Source organism: Protopterus annectens, chromosome 11.part0 (genome assembly GCF_019279795.1).
Source record: "Protopterus annectens isolate FY-2018-M chromosome 11.part0, PAN1.0, whole genome shotgun sequence".
NCBI lineage: Eukaryota > Metazoa > Chordata > Ceratodontiformes > Protopteridae > Protopterus > Protopterus annectens.
This window is the reverse complement of record NC_056745.1, coordinates 1,350,538,634-1,350,553,742: the sequence shown is the minus strand read 5'-3', so window position 1 is coordinate 1,350,553,742 and position 15,109 is coordinate 1,350,538,634. Positions and strand designations below refer to the sequence as shown.

The 15,109-nt window shown below is 38.7% G+C and overlaps 1 long non-coding RNA gene across 1 annotated transcript in view; it reads right to left on the bottom strand.

Moving 5' to 3' along the window:
* LOC122814875 overlaps positions 1–15,109 on the bottom strand; it is a 128,452-nt gene that overhangs the window by 82,396 nt on the left and 30,947 nt on the right. The window contains exon 3 of the long non-coding RNA XR_006366923.1: positions 8,713–8,731. This is a non-coding gene — a long non-coding RNA (uncharacterized LOC122814875). The remainder of the gene's footprint in view (positions 1–8,712; positions 8,732–15,109) is intronic.

The window sequence follows — 15,109 nt, the reverse complement described above, 5'->3', positions numbered from 1 at the left end:
GGTCGCTGTTCACATAAGTTCCCAAATCCCAAACTGGATTAACTCTTAGGGGGCATTGTCAATGTGGTAGTTCCCTGGGGTAGATAACTTTCCAAAGGGTACAATAATGCATTTTTTGGCATTTAGATTCAGACCATGATTTTGACACCAGTTATAAATTTGAGACAAACCCTCCTGCAGGATGGCTAAATAATTTGGGATTCAGTGACTGCTCCTAGCTTACAGTCATCTGCAAATTCAGTCAGCCAGAGCCCTTTGGTATTGATTTACTTCAGAAAAGTAGATGCCAAACAGGAGATGCTTCAGCACAGAGCTCTGTGGGACTCCACTGGTGACTGGTCTCTTTGTTGAATTAACTTCCCCTGCTTTGATTATCTGTGCCCTATCTGTGACAACTAATTGTTCTAGGGCATTTGTGGCAAGCCAGTGGGTGACTTATTGGATTATTCCCAATTTATTTAGCTTTTCTACTAAGCCTGAATGGGGAATTGTGTCAAAACCTTTGGCCAAGTTGAGGTATGTGGTGTGTACCATCTTGCCTTCATCCATTGCTTTGGTGACCTTTTCAAAAAAATCCACCAGGTTGAGTAGGCATAACCTTCCCTTGACGAATCCAAACTGAGATGGGTCCACTGTTTGGAGATTCCCTATGACCTGATTGATTAATGCAATGATAAGTCTTTTCATGGCTTTGCAAATGAGATTGGTCAGATTTATGGGTCTGGACAGCACAGTGGCACAGCAGTAGTGTGGTCACCACACAGCAAGAGGTTCTCCAGTTTGATTCTCAGCTGGAGTGCCTTCTGTGTGGAGTCTGCATGTCCTCCCTGCATTCATGTGGATTTTCTCCAGGTACTCCAGTTTCCTCCGATGTTACAAGGACATGCGTCTGGAACATTTCTTCCAAGGTCGCTGCTGAAAATTGGCTTTGTTCTAATTTGGACTTTCCCAGTAAACAAATGTTAAAATAAATAATTCCCTGGATCTGTGGAAAGTTCTCACCTATGCAGAGGACTGTAGCTGCTCTCCATTCACTTGGTACAAAACCTGTATGGAAGCTGAGACTGAACAGAGTTGTTAGTGGTGTTGTTAAATTGTGCCTCAAGCTATTTAAGATGCATCCAGGGATATTGTTAGAAGCAATCGATGCAGTATTTTAAGATTTTGATAGCACTTAGGACTTAGTCTTGTGTGATAGCTGGAAGTGAGCCAGTTTCAGGTACATCTTGAGAGACAGATGGAGGGGAGTGAGGGATAAAGTTAGAGCTAAATTTATTGGCCAGTAGCTCAACTATATCTTCTGCCTCATTGAAGGTAACATCGTTCACAGTCAGCTCAGCACATTGCTGAATTGTGCTTTTGAGATTACAATCATAACTAAAAAATGCCTTGTGATTGTCTTTGGCTTGGATAACCTCATATTTGGCCTTGGTGGATTTTATCAAGATCCTGAGTCGTTTGTTAATTTCGGTGACAACAGGCCTAATCTTCTGTGAATTACTCTGCTTACTTTTGGTCAAAATTATTTTCCTTTTATTATAAAACATGTTGATATTATGGTTCCAGCATATGGGTTTGCTCTACACTTGTTCCTATGGGGTACAGCTGCTTCTTTGCAGCTGTCTACATGCTGGTATAGTGTGGTGGTGTACATTTCTGTGTAGTCATTTGAATTAACTGAGTTTGGTGAGGATTTGAAGCTTGCCAATGTATCACTTAGGAGTAGGCAGTTTGTCTTAAAGAAATTTCTAAAGGTACCTTAGGTAGAAGGGATCTTTGGTTTCAGCTTTATTTTGAAGGAGACTGCTTTATGGTGATACCTAACGAGTGATGAAGATGCTGCCATATCAGTATGGACAAGATCCAAGATGTTATTCCCCCTAGTGGGTACTCTGACTAATTGTTCTAGGGCATTTGTGTTGACAAAATTCAGGAATCTCTGTGGTTGTACACTAGTGGTGGTGTAGGCATAAAGGATACCAAAACTCCTCATCATATCAGACAGAAAGATCCTCACATTCAGAAAAGAAAAGAAGCAGCAATACATTTCAGTGCAAGTACAGCAAGTGTTGCAAGACACGAGTCCACGACACAGCTCAAAGGTCACATTCCAGGTACTAGGTTAAACAGTAAATGATTCATTACAATGACGATATTAAAAATCACATTGATTCCATGAAAGACTATTCTGGCAAGTCCCACGACCTCTCAGTTTATTGTGGGGGTCAAAACTGACCTCAAGAACATCAAGGGGGAAAAAGATCCATCTCAGTAAAGTTTTCAGGTGCTCTGTGATTCCTGTATTTCATAAGTTTCACAGGATAAGCTCTAACAAAAGGCAAAAAAACAACATAACATAAATCTGAAAGGAAAAAGAACAGTACAGTTTTAACAATTCATGATCGCTGTTGCCAATTTGTGGATTGTAGCAGGAGGCAGTGTCAGTAAGACTACAATTTCTCAACACACTCCCTATAATGCAATCTCTTCTGTATACCACTACACTTCTCTTAGTACTCTGCTCTTACCTCCTATCACTCCTACCTTTCCCACCCACTTACATGTTCCCCCACCTCATGGTCCTATGCAACTCCTCAGACAAGTTACTTCTTTAGTATCTCCCCATCTCTCTTCAACTACTCTACCACCTGTCTCCACAAACTAATTATATTTCAGAAATATACATATACTTCCAAGTCTAAACCAAAACTCCAGAACTACCTATTACCTTATACTCCACACACTCCACTAACTAATAACTTTCTCAGCTCTGGAGACATCCACCCCAACCCAGGCCCCCTCTCATCTCCCCACACTCACTCACCACTCAATCCTCTCTGTACCTCCCCCTCTGCTCTCACTCCCAACCATGCCCATTCTCACAGTCAAACCAGATCACTACAGAAACACCTAACTATTTACTCAGTAAATATACAAAGCTTAACTAACAAAATCACTGAACTACACACACAGATAACCCATAGCACCCCTAACATCCTTACCTTATCTGAAACCTGGCTGAAGCCTCACATCACTAACAAATAAATACTCTCACCTGGCTACAATATATACCGCTCCAACAGATTCCCAAAAAAGGAGGTGGTGTAGCCATCCTTTACTCAGATAGCCTTAACCTCTCACCTATCTCCATCCCTATTCCTGACTTCCATCCAGCTGAACTTATCCTACTAAACTGCCATCTAAATCCACACAAGAAATTTGCTATTGCTTCCATCTACATTCCCCTGGGAAATAATATACCCATCCTAGAAAATATCCTATCTTGGTTTAGCCACAACTTAAACTCTGAAACCCTCATCCTAGGAGATGTCAATATAGACTGGTCCAAACTTATAAAAGACTCTCCCCAACTCAGTATCAATCTACATGGCTTCCATCATTTGATAACATCCCCTACCCACTTCCATAAAATCTTGTCATCAGCTCCACCATTGACTGGATTCTCACTAACACTCCCCACCTCTACCATAGCCCCACTACCCTATCCAACTCCTTAAGTGATCATCTCCCCACCTCCATTCTAAGACAGTCCACCAAATCACACAAACCCCACCTTTACAGAGACTGTTGCAAGCTCTCCAACTTTAATATCTCCTTTTTCAGCTCCATAATATCTAGTTTTCACTGGTCTCCTTAGACTAATCCCTCTCGATGATGCTGTCAACAAGTTTAATGACATTTTCCTGAACACCCTGAACTCCCTAGCTCCCTCCAGGAAAATTAGAATCAAATCAAACTATGCTCCCTGGCTCTCTAAGGATATTCAATCCCTTATGCATAAAAGAGATAGTGCCTGGAAAGCATGGCTTAAAACAAAGGAACTTCCCCTACTACAAAAATCCAGAGAACTACGGAATCTAGTTAAGAAGCTAATCCATAAAGACAAAAAATCCTACTATAACTCTGCTCATCTCAATAACAAATCCAACCCCCGCAAGTATTGGCCCACTCTTAACAAAATCCTCTACCCTGGTTGTCCTTCTAACCCCTCACCATACCCAAATAAATTTCCTCTGGAAACCACTACTCTCATCAACAAACACTTTATTGACACAATCCAAAATCTCACACCCTCCAACACTAACTCTACAACTCCACCAACCCCTCCCAATCCTCACAACCAAAATCTATTCTGCTTTCAACCTGTGCCCACTTCATACATTAAATCACTTCTGAAACTTAAACCCTGCTCTCCCCCTACTGACAATCTCCCTCCTACCTTCCTCAGATTTGCAGATTTATCCAAGAAGCTACAGTTCCTTCCATTTGGAAATCTTTCTTCACTATCCCCCACCATAAAGGAAGCAACTCAACAGACCCTTCTAACTATCCCCCTCTCTAAGATACACGAGAAATGCATCCACTCACAGCTTCTCAACTATCTCCTCCAGCACAACCTCCTCACTCCCACACAACATGGTTTTGGCCTAACCATAGCGCATCTACTTTCCTCCTATCTTTCACTCATTCCACAGCTGAAGCTCAAGACAACAACCAACTCATATCTTGTCTCTTCCTTGACCTTTCCAAAGCTGTTGACACTGTCTCTCACTCCATCCTACTAACTAAACTTGCAAACCTCAACCTATCTTCTACCACCCTTGCCTGGTTCTCCAGCTACCTCTTTAGTAGGAAGCAATCAGTTAGATGGCTCTCATCCTGCTCTCTCTATATTTCAGTCCTAACTTGAGTTCCACAAGGCTCCATCTTGGGTCCTCTACTGTTCGACATTTTCACAAATGAACATTATACACCTTGTAAACAATCATTCCTCATCCAATATGCAGATGACTCAACACTCATCTCCATCTCCAGCAATATCTCTGAACTTCATACCCTTACCCAACTCTCCTTTCTAGCCACCGAAAAGTGTCTATCTGATCATCTACTAATCCTTAACTCCAAAAAGACCAAACTCTTGCTCTTTCTCCCCCGATCTCTTTCCCATGATAAATCCACTTTTGCTATCATATCCTCAAACAACACAATCATTAAACCTGAGCCCCACTCAAAACTTCTAGGTGTCATTATAGATGATGAACTCAAATTCAACCTACACTTACTCCAATGTATAATAAAAAACACACCAGAAACTAGGCTTGCTTTATCGCAACAAAAAATTCCTGACCTCTAATGCTAGAGTCTCCCTGGCACAGGCATTCCTCCTCCCCTCACTTCTTTATGCTTCCCCAATTCTAACTAATATTCAGGCCAATACCTTGAACAAACTTCAACAAACTTATCACAAAATTGCTAGATTCATTACGAACTCTCCTTACAATTCACATCACTGCCTAGCCCTAAACTCTCTACAATGGCTTGAATTTCCACAACTACTGCTACTATCACAATTTCAAATAATACACACTATTCTATGCAGACCATCTTCCTGTCCAGCTGCCTCTTCTTTTGTCTCTACCTATTCCCCATCTCGGACCCTCCGCACCTCTAGCCAGCAACTTCTAGTTGTTGACCAACCTAAGAAAAATGTGGGCAAACTTCCATATAAATGCTCTATAGCCCAAGCCTGGAACAAACTCCCCTTAGACATATGTTCCATTATACATCCATCACACTTTAAAAAGGAACTCAAACTTCATCTACTTTTCACCAAAACCTGTCCCTGCCATAACCCTACCTAAGTCCCCTCCCACTTGTTGTTTTTCTCACCTCTGACACCTAAAAAGCATATAGTACCTTACCTAGTTAACCAATGTATATAACTGAACATATTTAAAATCACATACTGAAATGTTGATATGTGTTTTGTAAAATGGCAACTTGTATAACTGCTTTATGTATGCATTTTTCGGTTTTCTTTTCAAATCATTTTCAAATCAATATTGTATAGATAGTTTGTGTACTTGTCTTTTTATGTACTGTAAACTGTAATCTGAATGTAACTGGAGCTTTTCTCCTCTGAAAACGGGCCTTTGACCCAGCTGGACCAACCCGGTTAACAAATGTCAAAAAATAAATAAATAAATTAAGTAAACAGCTGCTGTTCATGGCATGCTGCCTGAAGTCCATCTTCAAAGGTCTTGGTTCGCAAGGTTGCCCTTATTAATAGGTCTTATCTTCACCATGGCTAAGCAGGCCTTTCCTCATGTGTTTTTATGTCATCTCTGGACATCCTGTTAGTTGCTGCTGGGAATGTACCTTCAAAATGGTCTTTGTTGCATGATAAATACCTTACATCTTCTCCATCACAGCTTGGTATGCTGCAGTGTCATGGCCATAGCATCTGGTCTGTGCTGCAGTCACTGGGGGTTAGTGCCATCCTGGTTTCTGGGAACATGATGTGTAATTGCAGGGGGAGACATGGTGACTGATTGGGTCAGCCATGTGTATTCGTTTTATATACAAAGTATACCACAAGGCACTCAGTACTGAAATTCAGCCATATTTAAACTACAGCAGTTGTGATTTCTTACATACCTACATGTATGCTTCCACCATGAGTGGATGACGGTAAACACACTGAATACTGGATTCCTCAATCTGCTTCTCCCCACAAAAAAAAAAAAAAAAGCTGAAAAAAACACTTTTTTAAGTATTTTTGCAGGGGGCAAGCCCCCCCCCCTTGCACCCTCTGATGTGAGGACAAGACCCCACCCCCATCCTTAAACTTATATATACCAACTCCATGGCTGCACCAATGCAAAGAAGGGGGAAATTCCCCCCGAAAGGGCATCACTGTCGGCACAACTCTTTGACAATGATTTCCTATGTAGGAACTCCAATCCTCTGTAAGTTGAATTTCAAGCAAATGAGGCTTGAGAATTCAAGCTTCGTCCACTCTTAGGTAAACGTACATGTACAGGTGAGCTACTTATTCCTGTATGTTGTGTTCACTAGACCTTATATAGTATGCCATTATAAATGAGCACCATCTTAATACCTGCACAAACTGTAAGTGAACAGATTTTGGATAAGTGAGGTACACATCTGTGAGGCATGAGTCTGTAGCAGTTGCTGACCAGGCTATTTTATTAGAGGTATGCACACTTCATTTTCATATAGGTCTCCTGCCAATTATCATGATGCTGGTGCAGTTCATGGCTGCCATATTATGTTCTGCAACATGAGACAGACAATAAAGATGCAACACTCTCAGTGTGTACTGCTCTTGTTTGTCTTTCAGCTTTTCCAGGTTAGGGGTCGCCATAGCGGAACTCCGGTCTGCTAATGATTGGCAGTAGATTTTCACGAACGCCGAGGTGCCAGCTCAATGTTCAACCTTCAACGAAGGCACACCCATTTACGCATGTCTTTCAAATGCCCAGCCAACCATGGGGAGGACATGCAAACTCCACACAGAAGGCACTCCCTGCACTCCAGCCGAGAATCGAACGGGAGAACCTTTTGCTGTGAGGCAACAACACTACCACTGCACCACCGCGGATTCAGTGTGTACTGATCTGCACTGCTAAATATATGGACACAGTGGAATAACATCATGTGGTGGACGGACATTCATGGGTGCTGTGGTCTGCTCTGTTGTACACGTCTTCTACAGGAGTGGCTGGTTTGCTCACTTGCATAAATAGTCATGACTGCAGGGATACCCTGCAATGGTTACTAGGTGCTCATATGGTACTTTACCACTTACAAACCTATGGGTTAGAGGTGATAAATGTCACATGTAGGCATCATGGTTGCCTTCTTGATGCTCAGCACAAATGTCCTGGGTCAGTCAGTGTTGTTGCATACCACCTGTACACAGAAGGAGCGGCATGTATGATTACTGATTTATGTAGAATTCTCATCAGTCTTTGGGGGCAGCTCTTTTGGTACATGTGATGTGTTTGTGCAATAATTCTTAAATAAGCACCATCTGCAAGCCCAAAAAAAGCATACAAAGACAGCTTATAACACATGCATTTTGTCATAATCCAAATGCTTGCTCATTCCTAGTTGTGTGCTACCATTTAGACAGTCAGTATAAACAACACAGCCAAATGTGATCTTGTTTGTCAGGCTAAAGACCTGGTTAAAAATCAGACAATCTATCTTTCTATCTATCTATCTATCTATCTATCTATCTATCTATCTATCTATCTATCCATCCATCTATCTATATATTTCTATCTATCTATCTATCTATCTATCTATCTATCTATCTATCTATCTATCTATCTATCCATCTATCTATTTATCTAGCTAGCTAGCTATCATTTGACAGACTACTCACTGTAAATGACAAAAACAGAGATGGGGCTTGTTTTGTATGGCCTATGTTACTACAAATGTAAGGTCACAATATGAAGTGAAAACAATAATGCAACACTATAATACGTTATGAATATGGCATGAGAAATATGCACTATATTTTTCAGAATTATGCAAAAAAATGCCATTGAATAAAATCTCAGTATTAAAAGGATGATACTGAGACAGATTAACAGAAATCACATCATTACAATGTAAATTCATTTACAAATAACAAACAGCGTTTAAGAACTAGTTTGATAATTTTAAATAAACTGCAGAGAACACTGCTGTCAATGTTATTGTACCTTCAGAAATGCATAAGTAAACTGATATATAAAATATAATTAATAACATTAAGCTACTGAACTTAAAGGCAAAAACTGCCTTGTCTCAACTTTTCAATCTACAAATGCCTGACTAATATTTAATTGCCATGAATTTGTTTGGTGTGGTATCTTCTAAAGATGTAATACATACCTTTCACAGCATGCATTGTCTGTAATAGAGCAAACCAGGGAAATAATTAGTTTGCAGTTTACCTGCACAAACATAAAACAATATCATATAAACATTTAATTATTTTATGCTTCTAGCAGATAAAAACTAATAGTATCTCAAATATAACAGAATCCATAAAAAAATGGATCATTCAGAGTGCATAATTAGCCATTATGAAAACTGAATATATTTTATCTGCTGATCAGGTACTTAAATTAAACAAAAATGTTTGGATTATGCAGTAGATTACAAATTTCACAAGGCACATGTTCATTTAGTTAATTTAAACACTTAGCTTTTTGCATGAAGTTAATCCGCTTGTTGCAGGAAGTTAATCAGCTGGATAAGTAAAATTAAGGAACTACTTTTTTCTGGGTGATTTTAGCTTCCATACTTGCCGACCATCAAGCCTTCACCAATTAGACTAACCCTAGTGAGACCTTCATGTCACCTGCTAGGAACTAATTTCATGCATATTATGTTAATCCAAGAAGCAGAATATTTTACTGGGGATACAACATCCATATGAAAGTGCAGTAATGACACCTATTCGTTATTTTATTTTCTAATCAGGCTTGTGTGGTATATTCTGTGAAGAATGAAGTTGTAGTAAAGATATAAAATAAAGTGTGTGTGTGTGTGTGTGTGTGTGTGTGTGTGTGTGTGTGTGTGTGTGTGCGTGCGTGCGTGCGTGTGTGTGTGTGTGTGTGTGTGTGTGTGTGTGTGTGTGTGTGTGTGTGTGCGCGCAGGCGTACGTGTGTGTGTGCGTGTGCTGATGCTGTGATGGGCTCTTTCCCTGTTTGGGGGTTAATTCACTGACCATTTAATACAGGAATATGTTCTAGCTTAGCCGTGAACTGGTCTACAGATTATTAAATGAATGAATAAATGGTTACAAGAGTTACAAAAATTAGTAAAGTTAGCTCTTAGTTTGGAATATATATACACAAGGTCTGTCAATGCAGTGAAATTCTTCCATGTGGCAAGACTGCTGCATTCATTTTTGTATAATGTAAAGGTTCAGTAGTTGTAAACACAAAGCATCGCAAATACATTTTGCTTACACGTATACTAATGCTGGAAAAGAGTGTAGGGTAAACACTTGTGACCATCTGCTGTTTTCATGATGTGTGATGATGTCAGTTCTCATTTTGTATATGTGCAGTTTCAGTGGCCTCTATGTTTTAGAAACAGCAAACTGAGATTTTGAAAAGAAAGCTTGTTTGGGAAGGGGAAGTGAGTAGAAAGACTCCAAACCATGTTTCACTGGTTGCTTCCTTCAACAAACTGCAACATACATCTTAACCTCTGACCATTAAAAATAATAGTACTGTTCTTTTAAAAAATCATAGCTGAGGGTCAGAAAGGAGAAACACTTACTTTTTTAACAATATATATTTTGATGGTATATTTCATGTAGTTATTTATAATGGAGTCTAGACTTAGTTCATTTATATAATAATATTTGCAGCCTTAAATATAGCCAACTTATGAGGAAAATTAATAAATTTAAAAGGAGCAAAGTTAAATGCGAGGTCAAAAATCTTAGCAATATTCCAAAATCATAGCAGTTGTGAAGTGTGGATTGCAGTTTTCTGTTGTTTACCATGTGATATTTTGTTGTTGCTGAAAATACTGTAACGATGTTTTTTATGTTATCAGTCTGTCAGTCCTTTTGACTTTGTTTTTAACAGTTGCAGTAGTACTGTTTGTTGAGTTACATGACTCAGAGAATACAAAAAGTACACTTGTGTAAGTAAACGTAGCAGAACAGTAGATGTAGATGTTTGAATGATTACTGCTGCAGTAACCGTAGCTATATGAGTTGTATCCTGTACAGGATAGAACAGACGGCTATCTTCCAAAGCTTTAAGGACACCTTCAACATACCCAAACCATTTGTTTGGGATGCCAACTGAGAGAGGAAAGCTAAATAAAAATAAATGGGATGAAGGGAAGGAGGGAGTGGCTACTGCAGCAGTGATCATTCAAACATCTACTGTTATGGTAAGTTTACTTATACAACTGTCTTATGTTTGTTATGATCACTGCTACAGTAGCCTTATTTGGATGGGCAGACTACCATAGCCTTGACTGACTGGGAGGAGGAGAAATGTGTGTCCATGGGCCCCTGGAGAAAGGTCCTAGCAAGGCTAGTCCTAGACCTGGAGAAGTTATCTAATTTATAGTGCTTCATAAATGTATGCAGAAAGGATGAAGTTGCTGCATGTAGAATATTTCTAGAATTCAAACTTTTCCAAAAAGCTACTGATGAAGCCAAGGCCCTGGTTGAATAAGCCCTGACTTGATCTGGAATTGCATAGATGGTGGGTATAAAAATAAGTAATAGCATGAGACATCTACTCATAAATACTCTAATTTAACACAGGTTGTCCTTTTTTAACCTTCATAAGAAATTAACAACTGATTAGAATTCCTAAAAGATGTTGTCATGTCAAGATAGTACTTAAGTTGTTTGTGGACATCCAAGGTACAGACAATTCTTCCTCTCTCGTTTTCAAGTTCTGGAAAGAAGACAGAGAGATGGAAAGTATGGCTCAAAGTAAGCTCTGATACCATTTTAGGCACAAATGAAGGATTCATTCTCAAGAAAACCCTGTCTTTCTGGAAAATTAGATAATGTTGACGCACCATAAGAGCTTGCAACTCTGATACTCTTCTTGCAGATGACAAGAGAAATTAGTAAAAATGTTTCCCATGTTAATAACCTCGAGTCATTCTGATGAGATGATTCGAATCTAGCAGGAGTTAGTTTTGTTTCTAACACAAAATTAAGATCACAAGGAGGAGCAACCTGCTAGTATGCAACACCCCTTTCAATACATTTTCACATGTGATTGCACTGAAACAGGGGAATCCATGGGCAGATATGCTGAAGTGAACAAAAAATGTATTTATTTATTTATTTATTTATTTATTTATTAACATTTGATTACCAGGAAAGTCCAAGTAGGTAGAAGCCCATTTTCAGAGGAGGCCCATGGAGAAAGATCCAAATTATTAGAAAACATTTTAAGAACAATAATTTTAGAATCTTCAAAAATAAAATAAAAACAGCTGCAGTTTAATTATAACAGATTAGGCATAATATAAAAACACTGGTTAAGAAGCAATACAAGGTATATGACAATCATTTAATATTTAGAAAAAATTAAACTTTGATGGAGGAGTAAGACAGGCCAGAGGGTAGTAACATAAACAAAAAATACAGAACCTGAGAAACACTAGCCCTGAAAGAATGCCAGTTCCTGTCTTGGCACCAACTAGAAAATATTTCATATTTGATAATATAGGATTTTCTGGTAGACATTTTCCTTCAAGGCTCCAGCTTTAGGGAGTCTTAATTACCCAGCTAGTTCTTGCATATTTGAAAACTAGATAGGTTAGACTAGCCTACTAAGAATATGCCACTGGTCAGTTGGTTCTGGTATAACTAGTATTCCTATTGATGTTTATGCAACCACTCTGGCCTAAGGTGTACAGAACAAAGTGCCATAGATATTTATTTATTATTTATTTATTTGCATTTGTTTACCAGGATGATCCAGATGGGCCAGAAGTGCCCATTTTCAGTGGAGTCCCAGGGAAAAAAGCTCCACATATAAAACATTTCACATACATTACAGAATTTACATTAATAAAGACATTTATGGTGCTGCGGTAGCGTAGTTGCCTCACAATAAGACGTTGTCCTGTTCGATTCTCAACTAAAGCGTCTTCTTTGTGGAGACGTGTGAATGAGGGTACGTTCGTTGAAGGTTGTGCGTCAGAGCTGGCAACTCAGTACGTAAAAATCTACTGCCAATCATTAGCGGACCGGAGTTCCGCTGTGGTGACCCCTAACCAGGAAAAGCCAAAAAATACAACAACAAAGACATTTAGTACATATTATTGGCAGCTTATACAAGTGGTGAAAAAACAATATATAAGTAATCATTCTCAAATCAAAGATATTATACAAGCAATACAGAGTATATACATGAGAACATTCCATATCAATAGCTTTCAGCTAACAAAATTTATATAGGACACTTCATGCAGTGGGTGCAAAGCAGATACAGGAATTCATCAGAGACTAGGCACCTAGGCTATATGAATCCTGTTGCAGGAATCAGCAAAGTAGGTGGATATTGTTGCAGAAATATGTAGTGGAATGATATTAAGGTAGGCTGCGAGAGCACCTGAATGTCTTGCCTGGTTCAATGGTAGGTCTATAAGGGTTAGGAAAAGAAGGCACTAGACAGAAGGGATCAATGGTAGGACAATGAAGGTTAATAGAAGGTGGAAGTGGACAGGATAGAGAGGTGGAGTAAGTAAAAGACAGGTGAATGTGAAAGGATACTTCACTTGTTCTATATTGAAGTAATAAAAGTGTCATGAAGGAACCTTCCAAGGAGAATGCAACATTTGTTTATACTCATTGTAGCTGTTTCTTTTACTCTCCTCTCATACCTGCTATCTACATAAGAAAAAAATAGTAAATACCAGAACAATTCAGAGGCCGCTTAAATCTGCACTTTTCTGATAAATTGTATAATCAAAGCTCATTGTTGATCTGTGAGCTCTGTGCAAAGGTCAGCTATTAACTTTATATGATGTTTCGGATGAAATGTACAAATGGCAGCTTTTCTGTCTATGCCACTGTCTTAGCTATATGATTATGCTGTGTGCTGTAACCTTTCTTCTATGTATACTACATCTTTGGGATGGGGATATTGCATGAATCCCAAGTACAGCTCCAAAATACAGGACTAATTAGTCAGGTCTTTATCTGTGAATAGAAGTCATTAATTTCACAGAGTCACAGTTTATTGAATCTGTAACTCAACAAACTAAAAACATTGAATGTAGTCCATTGGCATAAAATAGACATGTCCCCTCTACATGACCCATGGTAGTGTTTGCTTCTGGAGTTTTCCTGAGTTTTTTTTCAGAGATACATTTCAATGAAATTGTAATTCAATAAACTGACCCTTTGCGGATCATCATTTATAAGTATGACCTCAAGACTGTCTTGCTTAATAGTAACAAATTGTGATGTACATTGTTGGTTATCCAAACATTCTTAATATGTCTCTGTGGTAAGAAAGTCATGGGTAAAGGCTGATTCTTCCTTCATATCAGGTTGGGTAATTTCTCTTCTTTGTCAGTGACATGCTAAGTATGCGAGAGTTGGTGTTCCCACGATATATAAACATTTTGCTTATATCACAATGCATTATCCACCTTAGTGTGTAAAACTAGTCCCAACTGGATCACTACTGCCTTTTTCTTCGAGGTGCATTATTATGTGCATAAATTATGTGTATGGCACTGATGTACTTACCTTATTCGATCTCTGTTACTAAATATAATCAACAAATGTCCAAAACGTATATCCTTATTTGGAAGACGTGAAACCTTCTGCTACTAAAAGACTTCAACATCAATATGCTGGATGTGAGGCAACTCCTAGACCATTTCTAAGTTAGAAAATCTCTGATTCAGTTCCTCGAAGAACCTCTGAACATCAAAAAGTCTACTTGTGAAACATTATATGCTTTATCTTGTCATCACAAACAGAACAAAAATAATACAAGAAATTCAGGTCTTTTAACACAACATGTGTAAGCACATGGCATTACTAATACAATGGATTAGAGGATCTTAAGATTCATCTATTTCAACTACAACTTCTGCTCGAAAATTTGGTCACAAATTACAACAGAAATCTTGCTTGACTTAATGTTTATTCTGTTCTGGATTTCTTAATACATACACAAACCCAGCTTCAGGACAATTTTTTCCTGAAAAAAAAAAAAAAACATTTCAAATGCAGACAAATCTTGATGATATAAGATCTAAGGTACTTATTCAAGGTTCATGATCAGGCCTGACTGGAAGAAAACTCACCAAATGCAGTTCCAAGCTGTTTTCTTAACCTGTATATGGAAGCCAAGTAGGACATCCAAAGTCATAAATTCAGTGTTTCAATGTTGTTTTGTTAAAAAGACAAACTTAATGCGGTCTTCCATAATATTACTATCATGCAAAGTTGGATTGTATGTCTTATTTCTCAACCAAGTTGTCAAGGTCTCTCTTAGAGTACATCACATTGTCTGCCTTTCTTATTCTATATGGAAAAATATTCCACATTAGTCCTGCTGTACAGTGGAATGAGTATATTTTAATTCTTCTTGCACCAATAGAAACAACCACACAATTTCTATTGTTATGGGTGTCAACAGAATGGCTTTTATAAGTTCATAGGTTCATAGGTGTATACTAGGCTAATGGCCCTAGGGCCTTTACAAGCCTAGCCATAGGCTTACCCTGACATTGTGCCACCCGACCTTAGTTCCCAGTTCCTCTGTTG